The 17,779-nt window shown below is 33.3% G+C and overlaps 1 non-coding gene across 1 annotated transcript; it reads right to left on the reverse strand.

Annotated features, from left to right (window-relative positions):
- Positions 1 to 17,419: 17,419 nt before the first annotated feature.
- On the reverse strand, positions 17,420 to 17,579 carry LOC129053542 (U1 spliceosomal RNA). Its single transcript, XR_008518331.1, has one exon. It is a non-coding gene; the product is annotated as a U1 spliceosomal RNA (small nuclear RNA).
- Positions 17,580 to 17,779: the final 200 nt, after the last annotated feature.

Below are 17,779 nucleotides of genomic sequence, written 5' to 3' on the forward strand. Positions count from 1 at the left end.
AAGAAATGATCTAAAAGTTAAATTTTAGAAAGTAAATTTTAACTGGGTGTGATGACTTATACCTGTAACCCTAGCACTTTATCAGGCTGAGGTGAGTAGATCACTTGAGCCCAACAAAACAACAACAAAACACCAAAAATGTTAGCCAGCCATGGTGGCACTTTCCTGTAGTCTCAATTTTTCAGGAGATGGAGGTGGGAGGCTTGCCTGGGCAAAGGAAGTAGGCATAGTACATTTTGCCTTGGGACTTTTATTTGCCTGTCCCCTTACCCCAGCACTTTATGAGGTTGATACCCAGGGGTAATCATGTAGACCAACGCTGGCAACAGATAAGAAACTATGACCACAGCAGAATGGAGCTGAGTTCCAGTCAATATTCCTGCTGATTGACTACAGTAACCTCAGGCACCGAATAAAGGTCAGAGCGGAGACCATGGAAGCTACAGGCCTTGAGTGCACCCAGTGCTCAACTGTGTGATGCATGTGCAACTTGGCGCTGAGTCAACTTTGTCAGTCAAATTACTCCAGACATGAAAGTCTGCTTATTAATATTTCCCTTCATGCTACCAGGGCTGAAGCTATCATAGACTACAAGACCTTAATTTCCTTCTTCTCCTTGCCATGAATCTCTGGACAGCCTTACTGTGGAAGAAAGCTTCCAAACAAAGACAAACTAAAACACTGAATTAGGCACCTACATCACTGCCCAGACATGGATGCATAGTCACAAGCATTAGGATCAATGAGAGAAATATGATATCATCAAGTGGTCAAAATAAAGCTCTGGTGGTGACTGATCCAAAATAGATGGGCATGGACACATGGCCTGACAAAGAATTCAAAATACTTGTTTTAAGACAATGCAGTGAACTTCATCAAAACACAGATAATTCTGAAATTTATCAGAGAAACTTACACGTGAGATTAAAAAAATGGGAGGAAAAAACAAACAGAAATCTTGAAGAAAAAAACACAACAAAATAAAAAATGCAATTGACAGCAGTGACTATAGAAGTGGTCAAGCAGCAAAACTCAAAGACAGGTCAATTCAAAATGTATAGTCAGAGGAGAAAACATAAATAAGATTCATAAGATTAATGGGATAATCTCCAAAGAGCAAATGTATCAGACACTGGCATTCAAGAGTGTGGTAGAGCTGGGTGTGATGGCTCATGCCTGTATCCTCAGCACTTTGGGGGGCCAAGGTGGGTGGATCATATGTTGTCAGGAGTTTGAGAGTAGCCTGGACAATATGGTGAACTGGTTTATCTATCATAATAGAAAAATTAACCGGGTGTATTGTTGGACATCTGTAATCCCAGCTACTCAGAAAGCTGAGTCAGGAGAATCACTGGAATTCAGGAGAATCACTGGAACCGAGGAAGCTGATGTTGCAGTGAGCCAGAATCCCACCATTGCACTCCAACCTGAGAGACAAGAGCAAACCTCTATCTCAAAAAAAAAAGTATAAAAAAACAGTACAAAGCTTATTTGAAGAAATAATAACAGAAGCCTTCAAACTTAAAGAAAATATAAATGTTCTGCTGTAGGAATATCGAAGGCTTACAATCACATTCAATTGCAATAAAAATATCCCTACGATTTAATATTATCAAGCCACTAAACATCAAAGACAAAGAGAGGATACAGAATTAAGCAGCAGAAAAACCTAACATACTAAAACAGAAATTCATCTATATGAGTAATATATGCGTATATATAATACAAATGTTAATAGATCCACAGGAAGAAAAAAATGCAAGATAATACTGGAAAACTTCAGCACCTTACGTTCAGCAATGAATAGATAATGCAGACAGAATTTAATAAGTAAACATTGGATGAAAATGCCATGTAGAGAAAATGCTAAAAACAGTTATTGAACTATTCATCCAAGAGCTATAGAATAAACATTTTTCTCCACTGCATACATGAGACATCTTCCAGGATATATCATACATTAGGTAGAAAATCATATCTTAATGAATTTGGAAAAATCAAAGTCATATCAAGTATCTCTTCTGAAATCGTAATTTGTAAGTACATCAAAATTAAAAATGCTCCTGAATAACCAATGAGTCAGTGAAGACATTAAAGAGAAAACACCATATTTCTTGAGGCAAAAATAGAAACACAGCACACCAAAACCTATGAGATTCAATCGAAGCAGTTTTAAGAGGGAAGTTATGGTAATAAATGCCTTCAACTACAAGAAGATATCAAATACACAACTTGATGTTTCAATGAAGGAATTAGAAAATAAAAATCTATACTCAAAAGTAAAAAAAATAAAAAAAACAAAAAAAAGAAACAAAAAAAAAACAAAGCCCCTAATAAAGGAAATCAGAGCCATAAAAGAGATACCATCACTGATACCCAGAAACAAATTAATAGTAAGAAATCAAATAAGCAATAAAAGGTCAACTATGAAAAAGAAGCCCAGGACCTGATGTATTCACTGCTGCATTCTACCTACCACAAAAAGAAACTACTGCTACTTTTTTTTTTAACCTAGTCAAAACATAAAACAAAAAGGAAGATATGGGAACTGTTCCAACTCATTCCACTGGGATTGCATTATGCTCATTACAAAACCAGACAACGATACAAGAAAAAAAGAGAAAACTATGGGCCATTATATTTGAAAAACATAATATAAAAATCCTCAATAAAATACTGGGAAAATGACTTATAATGACCATTTAGAAAATCATTCACTGTGATCAAGTGAGATTACAGGGATGAAGGAATGGTTTAATACACTAGAATCATTAAATGTCATACATTATATCAACAAATTTAAGAACAAAATCTATGCAGTCATTTCAATAAGTGAAAAAAATTTTGACAAAATTCAATGTTTTCACAATAAAATCTCTTAACAAATTATGTGTGGAACAACTGTAAGTCAACACAACAAAAGACATAGACCCAAATAACCAGATAACGTCATATATAAAAAGCCTTAGCTAATATCACACTCAAAGGGAATTAAAAGTTGAAAGCTTTTCTTTGAAGATATAAAGGAAGACCAGGATGTTCATTTTCACTACTTCTATTAATGTAACAATAAAAGTCTTTAGCCAGAACAATTAGACAAAAGAAAGTAAGAAAAGCTACCCAAATTAGAAAAGAAGAAGTAAAGTTGTCCAGATATGCTAATGACATACTATGGAAATCCTTAAACACACAACTAAAAAGTAGTTAGAACTAATACAGAAGGTCAGTAAAGTCTCAGTTTACAAAATCAACATATAAAGTTGCATAGCATTTCCATACACTAACAGCAACATATCAAAAAACAAATGGTTAAGACCACAATCTCATTCACAATATGTATGGGGGATAAAATGGAGTAAATTTAACCAAGGAGATAAAAAAATCTGCATTCTGAAATCTATGAAACACTAACAAAATGTTAAAATGACATAAGTAAGTAGAAAGATATTTATGTTCATTGACTGGAAAAAGCAATATGGTTAAAATGTTTTTATGATCCAAAGAAGTGCACAAGTTGAGTGCAGTCTCTATCAAAACACCAATGGCATTTTTCACAGAAACTGAAAAAAAGACCTAAATAAATATGAAATCACAAAAATAAAACCGTGAATAGCCAAAGCTATCCTGAAGATGTCAATGGGGTTGGCGATTGAATCCACACAACTGGGATGTCACAATACTATAAACCAATACAATAGAACACAATGAGCAAAAATAAATCTACACCTGTATAGTCAACTGATATTCTGCAGAGGTGCCAAGAAAACAAAATGAGGAAATGTCAGTCTCTTCAATAAGTGGTGCTGGGAAAACAAGACAACTATATGCAGAAGAACATAATTAGAACCCTATCTCTCACCGAATACAAAAATTAACTCAAATGAATTAAAAAGCCAAGTGCAGTAGTGTGCCTCTATAATTTTAGCTACTGAGGGGTCCCAGCAGGGAGGATCACCTGAGCCTAACTGTCAAACTATAGAATGAAACACTTATGCCACTGCACTAGGTAATACAGTGAGGCCTGACCTATAAGAATATATATTTAAAAACATTTAAAATTAAAGATGTAATGACAACACCAATCTGTGAAACTAGTAGAATAAATCACAAAACACATTTAATGACCTTGGTCTGGGCAAGAATATTTTTTGGATAAGACTTCATAAACACAAGCCAAAAAAATTACACAAACAAAAAAATGAGGTTACATCATACTACAAAAATGACTTACAGAAAAATATAGAAATAAAATAAAATAAATCACCAGACTAATATAATGAGAGCAAATATTTGCAAACTGTCCATCAGACAAGGGGTTAATCAAAATGTACAAGGAAAGAAAAACAGATTCAAAAGAACAAGAAAATAATAACCCAATTAAAAATAAGTATCTTCTGTTTACCAAAGAATACATATACACAGCTAACAGGTGTAGTGTGTATGTGTGTGTGTGTGTCTGTGGCTGTGTGTGCACACACACTATATATAAATATCTCAGCATTTCTCATCATCACAGAATTTCAACCTCTACCTTCCAGGTTCAAGTGATTGTACTGCCTCAAACTCCTAAGTAGCTGGGATTACAGGAGCATGTCACCACACCCAGCTACTTTTGTATTTGTAGTAGGGGTGGTTTCTCCATGTCATCTAAGCTGGCCTCGAACTGCGACCCTCAGATGATCTGTATGCCTTGGCTTATAAAAGTGCTGGGATTAGAGGTGTGAGCCACCATGCTCAGCCTATTGCAAGAAATTTAAGAAATATATAAAATTTCTTAAATTAGCCTTGTAACAAAGAAGAAATTTGCCAGGCACAATGGCATATGCCTGTAATCCCAACACTTTGGGAGGCCAATGTGGGTGGATCACGAGGTCAGGAGCTTGAGACCATCCAGGCCAATATAGTGAAACCCTATCTCTACTAAAAACACAAAAATTAGCTGGGCTTGGTGGTGTGTGCCTGTAGTCCCAGCTATTTGGGAGGCTCAGGCAGGAGAACCCCTTGGACCTGGGACTTGAAAGTTTCTGGGAAGTGAGATCATGCCACTGCACTCCAGCCTGGGTGACAGACACTGTCTCCAAACAACAACAACTAAAGCAACAAAACTAGGTGTGTTTGTACTACATGAGGATTTATTGGTTCTTATATTTTCAGGTGTTTTATTTATCTGTTGAGTTTTCTGGCTAATGTATTGTTCATTTTTTTCTTGTTTCTGCCTAAATCCTTTTATTTCAGGAGACTCAGTCAATTAAACTTAAATTATCTCCAGGGTATGGCCCGAAATCACTTCATGCATTATCACTGATATTAATTCCTTGGCTTTGCAGGAGTGTTTATTGCCCTGCTAGTGTCACCAATTGCTCTAGCTATTATTAATTTTTATTTGCATAGAAGATTAAATCGTGAGATTGCACACTTTTGAAAGTGTTTATAAACTTCTGCACTTACCTTTTAAAGAAAAGTAACACTTATCCCCAGTGACACTTAATTCTATAAAATGTATATATTTTCTACATTCTAGTATGTTAGAAGTCTAAATGCATATCTGAATGAAATTAGTTCTTAGAAAATTTATAGTACTCATGAAAATCAGTATAGTAGCAGACAGAAATCATATGGAAATGAATTGTTTAGCTAATTTTGATATTCCAAGTCACAGCTCCAAATTTAGGATGACTAGAAAATCTACCACTAACATGTTAAATCACATGAGTTGGCAAATAAAACTTGTGAGATTATTTTTGAGCCATACTCTCTTCTCTCTCACTCTACCCTCATTCCTTAATTTAAGGTTGTATTCGTATCCTTCATTACTATTTTGAATGCCCGTTAGGCTGAATGAGAATAATAATAAAAGGAGCAGAAAAAAACCACTAACTAAATCCCATTTTCATTTTTTAAAAACTATCATCTTATGACTGATAAAAATTAAATAGGAAAATTTTCAAAATTGTGAAAGCTAAATAAAACTGAACAGGGATGCATTTCAGTTAGAGGAATGATGATTACCCCATCCTTAATCTTGTTAGTGAACTATTTGTATTCTATTTACTTGTTGGAAACAGAATGGGAGATATTTGTGTCACTTACCTCACTGTAGGTCCTAAAGGAAGAACGTGCCAAAAAAAGTAATGCAGCTTTATTTCTTCTAAAGTCTTTGCTGGAAAACATTAGGAAGCAAAGCTCATATGGGGTCTGTGCCCAAGGACCAATTTTTCTTCCAAAGATAAAACTCCTCCTGTAATTTATTTATCAGTCTCTTCAAACATGGTGTCCATTCTCAGCATGCTGCTAAATCAAACCCTTCTTGTCAGTGAATCCAGTATATTTCCATATCAAATCCAAACAGAAGAAAACAAGATTCTGTATAATTCACTATACATGGAAAATGTAAACAGGTAAATATGGATCACTAATCACAATAAAAATACATATATCTGGTTTAGGAAATATTGAACCACGACTTGACATAATGCAGTCAATTAAAGCATTTGACATAATTTAGTCAATATGTCAAATATCTTGACATATTATTTCTTTAGCAAACATTGTTTCAAGGAAATGACAATAAAACTTCTATGAGGTCTTAACTACCTCTTAACAGCAAGATGATACTCCTCTCTTCAAGTAGTAAGAAGAAAGGGATATATTTCTCATAAGTTTTCTTTTTGTGCTCTGCAGCCAATGTCTGCAGCTGACATTGACTACAACAAAACGGCACAAGGTCTAAGCCAAATCCAACCATGACACTAAGAAAACTATCTAGCAGATATTTCTGATTTGGAAAGGAATACAAAATAGTGAGCCCTTTAAGTTCCACTTATTGTTAGATGTTAGTTATTTTGCATTTAAAATACTGTTTCTTGGCTTGATGCGCTGAAGTTTTTAATCATGTAAAGTTTCAATTTAAATAGAATGGAAATCTGGACTTAGCATGGTTATAGAAGATGTAAATTCTGTTTTGTTGTGGGGCTGTGTGAAGCAGGTCATAATAGGTTCTTTCTAGACAAACTATCAGAGAAATTAATGATATATTGTGAAGGTCAATTAGTCATTATGGGTGGGAAGCAACATTCAACAGAAATGAATAGGAAGGAAGACAAAAGGCAACAGTACTTTTAATTCAAGTAAATATTGGAATGGAATTTAGGCAGAAAACTTTTCTGACTAAAAATTCTGTTAATATAATAAAAAGACAAGAAATGTGTAAGAGTACAACGCAAATTATTAGAGAGAGAACATGATATTTCCCCAGAAGATGCTGGTCATTTGTTAAAATATCAATGGGAAAAATAGACATAGTAGTTTAAAAAATTGGGAGGGAAGAATCAAGAAGTTATCTATTTTATTTTTATTTGATAAGATGTTCATTTCCTGAACTTTCTTTGCATTGCTTTTATTCTCATAACTTACCATAAACATCCTTTCCTCCAATTTGTTAAGTTTTAGAGTAGAGTATTAAATTCCTCAACTTCTGTTGTTTGTTATTCTGATCTAAATCACACCTTAAAATACATGCATGTATTTATTCAAAGACAAAACCTTTATCACATTTTAAAATACATCCTCCTGGACCCAATCAATCAATGTGATTGATTTTTTCCTCTTTAGTGTAATTTATTTTATTCTCTTCTTCACTGCCCTGATTTCTTTATCACACATATATAAAAACTCCATATTTTACGATCCACAACAGAAACTGTCTCTTTTGGTACTGACATTTTTCTCTACTTTTAATTTTAACAGAGAAATTCTATTAGCTATTTTATTTCCATCAGTTCATATTCTGTCTCAGGTTTTATCCCACAACAATGAAGTCACAGTCCTTTCTCAAAGGCCATGAGTGACACCCTAACTGCTAAATTTAAAAGGTTACATTGAATTTCAGGTGAATATTTTTTCCTTTGATAATATGCTCTCATTTAAAAATTCCACTTACCTTACCAGTCAGGCCCTCTTCCCCAACAGTCTACCAAATATACTATACTTAAAATAATCACCTTTTTTTGTCAAATATAATATATATAATTTTTAATTTCTTGTCTTTGTTGTTTGTTTGTTTACTGAGACATGGTCTGTCTCTGTTGTCCAAGCTTGAGTGCAGTGGTGTGATCAAGAACTCACTGCAGCCTCAAACTCCCATGCTCAGGTGATATTTCCACATCAGCCTCCTGGTTGACTGTGACTACATGCCACCCAGTCTATCTAATTTTGGTAGAAACGGAGTCTCTCCCATGTATCCCAGTCTGCACTGGAGTTTCTAGGATCCAGCCATCTGCCTGCCTCAGGCTCCCAAAGTGCTAGCATTGGAGGTGCAATCCACCAGGCCTGGCCAAATATAAGTTACTTCTTAGTCACCCTCTTCCTTGAGCTATTCCTGATGAATTTGCTCTCAATCTCCCAGTTATCTCTTCCTGTAAGATGGATTTCTGAATGGTACTATGAATCCCAAATGGTTATCTCCAGCCAGCCTCTTACCAAAGACCAAATCATATATGACTGTGTTGCACATACTCATGTTTAACAGGCAATTTGATGTCAAGGCTATGCACTGAATTCAGATGCTCCTTCCAAACAACTTCCCCCAAGTGTATCACATTTCACCTGATAGTAATTACATCCTGTTGCAAAGGCCTAAAACTGTAAGATCATTCTTGACACTTTTCTTTTCATCTCCTCATTTCTATTAATCCTCAAATTCTGCATGTTTTCCTTTTAAAAGAGGTCCAGAACCTAACAACTTTTCCCTATTTTTCCTGCTGTCACCCAGATACAGGTTATCCACATTTCTCATCTGATTAACTCAGCCTCTTTACTGATCTCCCACCTTCCACTATTACAAGTATTACACTATTACCACTATTACAACTAGGTGAAGTATATCTCAGATACTATAAAATTAACCATTTTAAAGTACACATTCAGTGATTTGCAGGATATTCCCAATGTTATGCAACTATCACTATTATTTAAATATAGAATGTTGCCCTTACCTTAAAAAGTAACTCCACCTATGAGCATTCAATAGCAGCTTCCCTTTTTCCTAAGTTAAAACCATGGTCTTTATAATGTAACAAACAACCATATATTATTTTCTTCTCATTCTCTTTTGCATATCTTCTTCTACCATCCTCTTTCTTGTTCAGAGCCTCAGTATATACTATGACTTCAGTGGTTTTGTGCTCCTTGTTGTTTCAAGAAGTTTGCTCAAATCTCCTTTGAGCTTATACTATTCACCTGCTTATAAATGAACCCAAAATCCTTATCCTTCTTACATAAAAATAAAATCACTAGATGTTGTCATTACTTTCCACTAAAGTGAAAATGTAAGTTCCATCAGTACATGGATTTTTCTCTTTGCTCAGGTGAACCTGCATAAACAATAACTAATGCATTCACCGTTAATTTGATCTTTTCTTATTTTATTTTTTTTATTTTTGGCATGTGATTGGGATGTGATTAAATCTTGCTCTGTTGCTCAACCTGGAGTGGCAGGATATCAGTTCACTGCAACCTCTGCCTCTCGGGTTTGAGCAATTCTCCTGAGTCAGCCTCCTGAGTAGCTGGGACCTCAGGCACCTGCCAGCCCAATTGGCAGTGTTTTTTTTTTTTCTTTTTTTTGACATTTTTAACACACACTGAGTTTTGCCATGTTGGATAGCCTGGTCTAAAACTCCTGAAATTGAATGCAATATATTACATAGACAAAGCAATATCTAGTGAGTTTTTAAATTATAAAGCTGTTTTTGTTCATTAATAGTAGTTTACTTTGAAAGACTATTTTCATTTAGAAAAAAATTATCTCATTTTTGTTTTGTTTGTTTTCGATCAACTAGTTTAATATTTTGTAGCCATCAGGTATATATTTAAATCATTTATGTCAGACAATATTAAATTAAAAATATATGCATTTCTTAAGTGTTCCCTTATACTTGGTGTTGGTCACTAAACTGAGTTTTATTGAATCATATGTTGAAAAATACTGAAAGCTTAGTGTAAAAAGAAGCCGAATTTAAGGGTACAAAGTGTTTATATTTAAAATGTATTCATGAGAAATATTTGAATAAACCAAGCCTTGAAGTTGCTTAATGTTATTTTATTTAAAGTCTAAGAGAAGTATGGCTTTAAAAATCATAATGTGAGAAGAGAAATTTTGAGTGAATTGTATTACTTCTAAATGTCCCCCTCTGTCCAACAAAGTAAGTAGTAATGTTCAAATCTTACACAGAACTGAAACTCAGGGTGGGAAGTCATATAAGTAAATTAACAAATGATAAAATTTAGTTCATTTCAAGAGAAAACTGGGGGTTAAGAATACAATTAACAACACATTCTGTACAGATATTTAATTGGAAAATGGTGAAATTGTATTTGTTTATGTTTTTATCTGTGTGAGTGTATTTTCTAGCAAATTGCAGAAGTTTCTAGACAAACTCACTGCTTAAAAGGTCAGATCTTTATTTGTCTTGAGGGATCTATGTAGAAAGAAGAGTTTCCTTTATAAAAACACATATTTTGTTAATTTATTTACAGTTGCATTGACATAGTAAATGTATATAATCAAAAGATATTTTCTAAACAAAACATTTTTTAAAAAAACAAACAGATATAATGTCATTAAAATATGGACCTAGGGGTTCTGTAGTTAAATATCGGTATAGTCACTTGAATTGTTGTTAATATCAAAATTTAAAATATTCCTTCCAAAATGGCTGTATTGATAAATGAGTTGTTGTTAATATTAATTTGTCACTTGATGGAAAGGAAAGTGAACAGAATTATTTTCTTACTACAAGCATTATTTTTCCTTCTTATCCCAGGTTGTGAGCACTTTTTGAGTGGGAATATCTGCTCCCTCTTATATCTCACCCACCAGAAAAACTTGTGGGACTCAAAAACAATGGTGCTACTTGTCATATGAATTCTGTGATCCAACAGCCACATATATATGCATATTATATATAATATATAAGCATCTATCATATATTATATAAATTATATATACATATCTATATATAATATATATAGTTTTATATATTATATATAGTTATAAATAATATATGTAACTATATATAATATAGATAGTTTATTATTTTATATGTATAGTCTTATATATATATATTATATATATAAATAGTTTCCACCAGAAACAGTATTCTTGCAATTGAATGCATAGGTAAAAATATAGACAATGATTTTTCAAAGATGAGAAGCAGAACAATTAGGTAAATTCTAATTATTAATTACTATTACTTTGAAGATTTGGATAGCAGCTACTGCTTTCTCTCAGAAATTACTGTACTTTAAAAGAATTATGCCGGAAGTTCTTCTTCATAATATGGCTAAAATCTCTGAGATACTATGACTGACATATTTATTTTATCTGTTTCATAAGCTGTGCTTTTTAAAAATTCTCTCTATATTTTTCTCAAATGAGAACTTTTTCTGCTAAAGAAACCAATTTCTACTTCAAATTATGTTATGGGAACTTGTAAAAAATATTAGTTAAGAATTATCATCAAACTGCCTATGAAAAGTATTCATTTGAAAATAAAGTGGTAAAAAAGTTAGATCATAGTGGCAGGTGACCTATTTAAGTTAGATCATAGTGGCAGGTGACCTATTTAAGATACACCTCCAAATCAGAGAATATGGGATATCTAAATTTTGGTAATGTTTATACTGAAGCTCTTTATTATAGTTATGACTTTTTTTTTTTACTTTTCTGTATAGATATTGATACAAACTAAATTTAAAAATTAGAATATTTTAAGTGTCGTAAATGGTTCTCCTACAATTTCTTCATTTTTTTCCTTTAAGTGGGCAGAAATCATGTGTCTTTCAGCTACTAGTTTCTCATCACTTATCATTTATAGGATTACAAAATGCACACTTTCTTTCTCTTTGCTAGATCCAGTAAATTATATCATCCAAGCATCACAGTCGTGGTAGCTTTACTTTTATTAGTCTTCATATGGGATGTTCACCAATACTTGGTTAACAGCCACTATTGGAAGAAAAATTGTAATGTAAGTTCTTGTACTATATCCCGTATGACCCGTAGGGTGTTGAATTTAACACATATAGCGATGTTTAGTCATACCAGCAAGAAGCAAATGAAATAGGCAGAATATAAAATTGCAAATTAGATATCTTACTTTTGGACTTGGTTGCTTGTGCTTTATGTTGTCTTGGCAACGTACTGTGGCACGTATATCTGCCTTGTTTCTTTTTCTTTTTTTTTATTATTATACTTTAAATTTTAGGGTACTTGTGCACAATGTGGACGTTAATTACATATGTATACATGTGTCATGCTGGTGTGCTGCACCCATTAACTCAAAATTTAGCATTAGGTATATCTCCTAATGCTATCCCTTCCCCCTTCCCCCACCCCACAACAGTCCCCAGAGTGTGATGTTCCCCTTCCAGTGTCCATGTGTTCTCATTGTTCAATTCTCTTTGTCTATGCAATCAGCTTCTCCAAAGCAGGAAGTGGGTATTGTTTCTTTCTTTGTCACAAACCTAAGACACAATTAAAAGCATGCAGAAGTGTCTTAGATACTTGAAATACAAACTGTATTTTGCTTTATGGCTATAACCATGCTTTGACTTTTGGAGCTTCTGTCTATGCTCGCCTTCCATCCACACCTGAGGTTAATAGGTACATTTATTGAGTGTTAATAATTCTGATTTAATCATGTAAATAATCTTATGTTATTTGGAAAATGCATTATTCTCAAAAGAAGATACTGAATCCTAGAAAGACTAAGTAACTTATTCCTCAAAATGTACTTATTTCCCCAAAGTTACTCATGGCAGAAGACTCACTTGTCTTTACTCCTGCCTACTTGACCAAACTTTACTATATTACGTCCAATGTACATTATTATTTTATTGCTCTTTTATAATAACTTTTATGTCAACTCAGTTATAATAGCCCATGTTTGAAATAAGCAATAATCATAAAAATTAAAAAATAAATTAAGTGCTTTTAAAATGAGGAGTATAAACAGCATATCATTTTATTCATTAACTTTTGGTATTTGTTGTAACTTCTGCCCTTGTATTTATAAATTTAAATTAGGCATTACTGATTTCTTTTTGTCTTTAAGTAAGACAGGAGATAGAAAACAGCACAATGTTAGTGTCCTAAGATGGCTTCAAGACATCTTTGTTCATTTAGCTGTTTACAAACTACAGTCCTATATACCCAAGGAATTTTGGTAACAGTTAAGGTAAATTTTAAGTAAGTGACTATTTCAGTTTTATAAAAACCTCAATATAATAACTAAACATTACTCAGAAAAAGGCTTCATATAAGGGACTTATGTTAAGTCAAAGGTAACATAAAAGACAAGGATTGCGTGGTTTTATTCATATGTGAGAAATAACAAAGTTGATCTCATGGAGGTAGAGAATAGAATGACAGATTATCATAGGCTGTGAAAGATATTGAGCAAACAAATAAGTGAGTGAGTTGATGGGTAAAAATACAGTTAGAAGGAATAGGATCTAAAGTTTGATTGTATAGGAAGGAGAATATTGATATGAATAATTTATTATAGATTTCAAAATAACTAGAAGTTTAGATGTGGAAAGTTGTTTAAACAAATATGTCATAAATGTCCCAAATTATTAATATAGAAATTACCAATATGCTATTTAAAAATTTGATCATAACTCATTGTGTGCATGCATAAAAATGATAGTTCTACTTTGTAAATATGTAAAATTATAATTTACTAATTTAAAAACCAATAAATTATGGTATATTTAAATAAGAAATTTCACTACATCTGACCACTTCTGAATGGTAAAATGCTCTTTCCCTGTACACATTGGGTCTTTGTGATCCAAATTCTTTTTTTAGAAGTACTTTCAACATGTTCTTGGGCAGATGGAGGTCATGGCAGAAAGCCTACACATGCTTTAGCATGAGCTGGAAATTGTGGTCCAGGGCACTCCTGGATGCCATGAAACAATATGCACCATTGGATAGATAATTACTAGCTTGTCTTGCCTTGGTGTTGAGACTGCTTCTTTGACTGAAGACCATATAATAATTATAAATCTTGCAACACCTATAATGTGTTGGGCAAATTAAGGAAATAATCTAATGAGGAAGTGCTCAGAAGACTTCAAAAATGCCATAAAAGATGGCCTTATAGAGTAAAATGTTACCAGGGAAGGAGATGCTCATCCTGTTCAAGAGCAAGTAGTCTGGTAGTTTCTAGCATCAAGTTTGGAACCACCTCAGGATTACTGGATCTCACTCTTAGATGGGCAATGCCCTTTAAAAAGCTCCTGATTAACAACAACAACATGCTTGGTTGATGAATGGAAGTTTCAAGGTGGATGAACAATGTCCTATTGGCAGGCTTTCATAGAGAACAGAAATGTAAAGACAAATTGAAGATGGAATGAGCAAATTAGCTCAATGATTAAACTGCATGCTGTTTTTTTTAAATGAATGATTAAAAACATTAAACCATTAATTTATAGAGGCAAATATTTGAATTCATTAGTAGTAAGTAGTAGTCAATATTCTGGCCATTTGAACAATAGAAAACTGGACTTTCAAGCAGATAGCAGTATGTGACACATGGACTTTCAATGGGCTGAGTCACATCCTGGAATCTGCTTAATAGTAATAATTTAAGTGGTACATTAAAGAAGGATATGTTGACTTCCATTTGAAGAATCCTCTCCAGGATGATTGGGAGGTTATTAGAACCTGGACAACATGATGCAATCACTTGAGGTAGCAAACTTATAGAGATGCTGCAGTAATGCAGAGATAAGATTAATCTACACATATTTCTCTTACACTCTCTAAGGAACAGAAATTCCAGAATCAAAGTCTAGGCCAGAAGAGAAACATAGACTGCAAACAGCAATAGGCCAAATAGGAAGGGCCATAACATAGTTGGATTACAATGTACCAATATCAGTAGACCTGATGGTATATTTATAGGTCTTGACAAATGTAGATTGTATTTTGCATTCATAGTGGTTGATGCTACTGCTTATGTACTATAAAAAATTAAAAACATAGTATATTCTAACCAATCTGAACAAATTGCTGTTCCTCAAGCTATGCAACACACTTCATATTGTATTGTTTCCCACAATGGGCATTGAGATATTAAATCAAATAAAAAATTATATGAATTATTTAAAATGAGAAGGTTCTTATATCTTCAGTAAACCCTACATCTAACAACAAAAGCTTTAACATAATATAGAAATAAACTAGGAGACTTACTGCTTTCAAGGAAAATTGTGACTGGCTAGCAAAGCAGTCAGAAATCTTGGCGCAAAGGTACTTGAAGGTACTGTGGATTCTGATAATATGCACTTCACTGGGATTAGATGAAACCAAATTTTAGAAGCATCACTTAATAAATTCTACCACAAAAGTGCCCCAAGCACAAAAATGTAATCTACTATGCTCCACACATTGTGACATATGAAAATTGTTTATATTGGTTTTAATATTTCAGACATTCTATTAAAAATATGTCCATAATCTTTATCTCAACAAGAAATTAAACTATTAAACATTAAATGGGAAGAACGTGTACCATGAAAATCTACTTGTTTTTACATTTTCCCCCACTTTGTATTGTTTCTGGTGATAAAAAATAAGGTTTCTGAGCAATACAGCTGTTATTCTGGGCAACTGCTGTAATTTAGGTAATTTCATCCCTTGGCTACATGAACTTGATGAGAAGTCATGCTATATGTTACAGCACAAGACAGGCTTTAAATGATTAACCTGGCCTGGTGCAATGACTCAGCACCTGTAATCCCAGGACTTTGAGAGACCGAGGTGGGTGGATTGTGAGTTCAGGAGATCCAGACCACCCTGGCTAACACAGTGAAACACGGTCTCTACCAAAAATACAGATGCATGCCTGTAATCCCAGCTACTTCGGAGGATGAGACAGGAGAATCACTTGAACTCCGCAGGTGGAAGTCATAGTGAGCCAAGATCACAGCCATTACACTCCAGCCCGGGCAACAATGTGAAACTCCATCAAAAGAGCAAACAAAAGAAAAGAAGAAAGGAGAAAGAAAGAAAGAAAGAAAGAAAGAAAGAAAGAAAGAAAGAAAGAAAGAAAGAAAGAAAGAAAGAAAGAAAGAAAGAAAGAAAGAAGGAAGGAAAGAAGGAAAGACAGAAAGAAAAAGAAAGAAAGGAACAGAAATGGAAAGGGAAAGGAAGAAAAGAGGGAAGAAAAGAGAAAAGAGAAAAGAAAACTGCATTACTCACATTGTGGCTAATCTTCCCAGAATATTTTAACACAAATATTTGTTTTAAATTAGAAGAGCTCATAAATTGATTCTATATATATTTTGCTCAGTATTTGTTTTTTACAGTAAATTTTGTATTAAAGTTGGTAAAATTGTTAAGTTTTACTGCCACTGGAATTTGAGAAAGACTAAATAAATTACTTTATGCTCTTACTGAAATATCACACATTTTTATGAACTAGGACAAGGTTGTACCTAATTACAAAGAAAATATCACAAGGGTAAAATAAAACATGACCCTACTTAAACTATTCTTCTTCCAATCATCTTGCCAAAGCTGTCCTAGAAATTTTTTTTTTAAATTTTCAGTCACAGCTGATGCGTTACAAAATATGTAATAAAATAATAATTGAAGACAATATAAGTAAATCATCAAAATGAGTTTTCAAAAAGAAAATTGTTATTATTATTTAGCCTGTTGATACATAGCACCTGTTGAATGAGGATATAATGGAGCATCTTCTGTTGGGGAGGTCTTATGCCCATCTAAACATCGTGGTCAACTGTCTCCAAATTATAAATATTTAAAAAGATTGACAGTTTGATTATAAAAGTAACTTTATACCTTATATTTTATTTTCTTCATTAGAATAAACTCAAGAAATGCAAGAAAGCTGATATGTATAACATTTTTACAATTCCTGCAAATGATTTAGAATTTAGGAAAAAATCTGAATTATTTTAGCTACATAATTTTTAGGCCATTTCACACAAGTTGCTTCCAAAAGGAAACTACTTTTTAAGAACAAACAAACCAATTCTAATCATTTCACAAAATAAATATTTTTAAGGGCAATGTTAATACACAAACATTGGCTTATGCATTTAAAAATTACTTTTCTTTTTCCCAGATTTATCTGCTGCCTTTTGGAGGCTTCCCCCAGACACCTCATCTGGACAAAGTTCTCAAGCATTTGCAAGAGTCATCCTAGCACTATGTGATCTTTCTAAGAAATAACCATTTGATGTTTTATTGTTTTGTACTGGAGGTCACCAATTTTTGTAGGCATATAGAATTGTTTCCAGTATATGGTTTTCTTTCCATTTTCTATATCCACTAAATGACTCAATTTTCTTTTCTCTCTTTTTTTTTTTTCCCATGTGAAAGCACAAACACAGTCCTTCACTTCTGCAAATTATGCAGCTGAGTTTCCCACATTCGGGGAAATCTCATGTGTCAGCACATCTAGAGTGCCATAGATCGGCCTTTCCCTTGGAAAGCCACCTTCGTGATCATGGTATTTTCTCTGGCAGGGAAGTATCCATTTTCTTTTTAATACTTCCATTAGCCTTTGAAAGAAAATACAAATATAAATGTAATAGAATTTAGAATAATTTTCAGTATCAGCTTAAAATGTTAATTTCAGTCATCCATGATTATTCTCTTCTAAAAAAGTGCTTAATTCTGACATAGGCTTCTACAAAATTATAAGAAAAAACAGTATGATAGACAATGAAATGA

This window comes from Pongo abelii, chromosome Y (assembly GCF_028885655.2).
Source record: "Pongo abelii isolate AG06213 chromosome Y, NHGRI_mPonAbe1-v2.0_pri, whole genome shotgun sequence".
NCBI lineage: Eukaryota > Metazoa > Chordata > Mammalia > Primates > Hominidae > Pongo > Pongo abelii.